The following is a 4,338-nucleotide window of genomic DNA, read 5'->3' on the forward strand; positions in this document are numbered from 1 at the left end:
TAAAACTATAGAACTGTCTGGTTTGTATTTGACATTTTGAGATTTGACTGTGCTGAATCACAAACAAAGGAAGGAGACATTGGAGAGGAGGCTTTAGGAGGAGTAAGTACTTCATGTCTTGCACACATGGAGAGAACAGGCAATTTAGAAGAATCCACATTTCCCCCTTCAAGGGAAAAGGGTAACAAAGGGAAAGGCTTCAAGAATAAAGGGTAACAGATCTTTGTTCTTCTTTTCACCCTGTTTCAACCACTGCTTTTGCTGCCTCTAAACAACATCATCTTTTGGCTGGTTGCCTCTGTTAGAAGCAAAAGATGGGACTGTGCTTTCCAAAATACAATTTCCATCTAAGTATTACGACTGGGTCACTGCTCCCACAGCTCATTTCTACACCCTCAGTTTTAATTATAGTTCCAAATCTGCTCCTTTAAATCCATTTGATAGACTGCTTTATTTTGTCTTGGTTGATTGGATAAAGTATATATTTATAAAAACTAAAAGGGCATAATTTGCTTAAAGTCTACTTGATGGAGTTGATCCTGTTCTTTAAGTTTTCATTTAAAGGTTTGCTGAGGTCACTTTTACTTTTATTAGGACTATGCAACCAAGTAATGAAAAAAGAAATTGTACAAATCGGAATAAAACTGAATTGACTTTTTTTTGGGGGGGGGAGGGAAATCTTTCAAAGCGAAAGGCACAGTGTCTACAGGGCAAATCAGGTTAAAACGGGTCTTTTACAGTTGATGATTAATCATTGGGAACTTGTTCTTTGAAGTCAAGTATAATTTTCTCTGGATTATGTGATTGAAGAGATCAGAGTTCATTATTGCTTCAGATAAATGGTAGATTGTTCTGCTGTGAGACAAACAAAGAGAACAGGTCTCCAGTAATCTTCCACCATTTCAAACCTAACCCCAGGATTGTCCCACGCACTATAATTACCCATGTACCAAAGTTTGCCTCTTAGAGGCAAAAAGGGCAAAGGAATGTGGTTTGCTGTCAGCTATGCCAATGAAGGCTTAATGAAATCAGTGGGGTTATTCAGTTATAAACAGGGCACACTTTCTGACATCTGGGAACTTGTTTTGTTTCTGTTACTCCCTGGATGTAGAATATCTGTATTTTACCTCTTGATTTTTCAAATCACCTGTTTGTGTCTGCTGATTTTGATTCAGGTTTACAGTTTGCTCTGGTAGCCAAGAAGGGAAGTTACTTCTTTTCTCATTAGAAGCTGAGAATGAAAATGAAATGGCCACCTTTTTGGTGTATGTTACTCCAGAAGAGGGTGCTCAAGGCTCAGAAACAAGGTGAACATCTTATCCCTGGGCAGCTGTGTAAATCACTTCTGTGAGCATTTCAGCTTACCTTCAGCGTCCAGCTGTAATCTCAAATCCAGATCTACCATTATCACACTGAAACAGCTATTTTCTCCCTGCAGATTTTTTCACAACTGCCAACATACGTTTTTTACCATTTCAGCAAGGGTTTAACTAATGCCGGACCAAACTTCTTCGAATTACGCTCCATGTGGTCATTCATCTTGGATCACAGAGGGTTATTCCAGGCTGGTGCAGGAAAAAGAAGTATGGAAATAATTGCACACCTCACATTGCAACACATTTTTCAAAGATTAGAGCTGGCATTACATTAAAAGAAAAAAGGACTGATCTGAGCCAGATTCCCTCATTGTATACAATATGTTAGGAGTCACTTTTAAGTCTGCTATACATTTAGAGAATCCAGCTTCTTGAATTAATGTTTTCTTCCTAAGGAAGCTATGTGACAGTTTTCACTCCTGTTTCTATGTCCTTTAACTAATATTAATGTGAATCTGTGAGCCAATATTTTGAACCTGTGGAGAAAAACTGCAGTAAGCTGATCAGAGGTTGGGTTTTATTTGTTTGTTTTGTTTTTTAACTGTAACAGATAAGCCTTGAAGACTCCTACTTCTGCATAATTTGTTCCTTAGCACTTTGCATCTATCAGAGATACTACTCTGACTGATCTTTGCATTGCTAAAACAGTCAGATGATCAGTATAGAGAGGCAACCATCTTCATAGCCCAAGTCCATTACCAAATCTGGCCTTTTATAGGTCTGCATAACAGATATAAAATGACTATCATTCTAAGCTGCTATACAGATAAGAACCAGAGCTTGAATGTGGATGGGGTGAAAGATTTCTTAAATCTACCTGCAGAGCTGAACTTTCAAATGCATTTGGAAGGCTTTGGAGTTTAAAAATGAGATTTTAAAGGTACTTATCTGCTCATTTCCCACCAAAAAAATCACTTCAGCTCAAGCACTTACATGCTTCTCAGTCCTGGACAGAAGAAGGGATCCGTGCAGAAGCTAGTGCATGAAACTACATGTGTAAAGTTTATGACTATTTAGTTCCCAGCAGATCTGACAAGTCCTTGTTAGCACAATCTATTTTAGGTCATTTAATGCAATGTTCTTGATTAATGATATTTTCAAGTTATGGAGGATTATATGATGTGATAGCATTTTATCCCATATGTTATGAATTAATTAGATGAAAATACAGACGGATGAGTCACTTCATCTCTCTCATATTAAATAATGTTAAAAAATGGAGCATGTGAGGTTTTTACCTTCTCTTCCATTTCTTGTCTCTACAGAGAAATATATTGCAAGGCACAGGCTGGACACACTGGCTGGGAAGTGTCACCAACAGTCTTTATTTTGCATTCAAAGCAGGATTTTAGCGTCTGGAAAGCCCACATCCCCCCAGCTTTGCTAAAAGCCCTACAGCTGCCCAGGGGTCAGCAGTGACAGCAGCAGTGGGAGCCCCCACCCAGACCTGCCTGCCCTCCAGAGCTGTCCATGAGTCTGGCCAGTCTTTGGGTCTGGTCAGTCTTTCCTCCTCAGTGACCTGGCTCAGGGCCATGCCCACAGTGGCACCGTTTCCCCACAGGTGTCTCACAATCAACTCAGGAGCCCAGAGCTGAGTTTTGGCAGAGGTAAGGTACCTCAGTCCAAAGTTGTCACCCCAAATCTTCCCTTCCCCTCTCACTGGATGGTGCTGCTGTGTTGGAGGAGGTTGTTCCCTTGGCAGACGGTGGTGTTTACGCAGTGTTGGGAACCCCTGACTTGACTGCCCCAGGATGCCTGGAGCAGCCTGGCTGTGCCAGCTCCCAGTTGATACCCAGTGCTGCCTCCTGCGCAGGGACATGGTGCCCTGAAGCTCTGCTCTGCGAGTCCCCAGCACTGCACGCAAGGAGCAGCTCAGGGCTCAGCTCCCACCCTGGCACAGGGAATCCCTGTTCTTCCCTTCACAGCCCCGAAGGTCTTCAAGTGCACCAAACACACCCAACTTTTCCCTGCTCCCTGCAGTCCCTTCATCATCATGTCAGTGCAGCGTGGAGCCTTTGTGTTGGTTCTGTGTGTGCACACTGTTAAGTGCATGTTTGTGCACTCCGGTGTGTTTGACTGTGCGTGCACAATGTGTGTGCAATGTGTTTTTGAATACAGTTTGTGTGTGCACGTGCGCAGTAAGTGTGCTGCATGCGTTTGTGCACAGTGCACTGTGTGTTCTGGCACTGCGGTGCACATGCATGTATGCACCATGGTGTTTGTGTGTGCTCTGGTCCGAGGGGTCTGTGTGTGTCTGTCTGCCTGTGTGTTTGGGCTCCATGTTCATGCACGCTGTGGGGTGGAGGTGGGGAATGTGAGTAAGCCCCTCCAGCAAGTCCCCACAAGACCCTTCCCAGGTGTTAACAACAGCCCCAGCCCCTGATTTGGTCCTGGATGAAGCTGAGGGCCTTCATTTGCACGCCCAGGGAAATCTGGTCTTCAGGATGCCCTCAGAGCATCCTGCCCTCATATCCTTGACACTCAACCTGAGCTGCTGCTCCCAGAAGCACAGGAGCTGCTGGAGGACCCAGCACTCACCCAACTGGTGCTGGGGCAAGCTGGCTCCAACTGTCCACTGGGTGCTGGGGGAGAGGCAGAAAGGAGAGCAAGAACAGCCCCACATGCCCAGGGAGGAGAGGCTGGAGCACCTGCAGCCAGGGGCTCTGCCTTCCCAGAGATGGAGAGGTGCTGCCTGCCTAGGCTGGAGACACATTGCTTGAGCCACTGGAGCACTGCAAGATACCTGCCAAGCCCTGCTCCTGCCCTGGCCATGCTCAGAGAGGAGGTCTTGCCAGTCTCTCTAGCAGAAGGGCAGAGTGAAACTCCCAGGACTTGTGGAAGTGGTTACTGAGGCACCATTTCCCTCCCAAGCTTGTTCTCTGGTGGAAAGGGGAAAAAGAAATAAGCACTCCTGGGGAAGGGGGCAGAAGGTCCCAGTCACTGGATACCTCTGGTTTCTGGC

Source organism: Dromaius novaehollandiae, chromosome 5 (assembly GCF_036370855.1).
Source record: "Dromaius novaehollandiae isolate bDroNov1 chromosome 5, bDroNov1.hap1, whole genome shotgun sequence".
Classification (NCBI taxonomy): Eukaryota; Metazoa; Chordata; class Aves; order Casuariiformes; family Dromaiidae; genus Dromaius; species Dromaius novaehollandiae.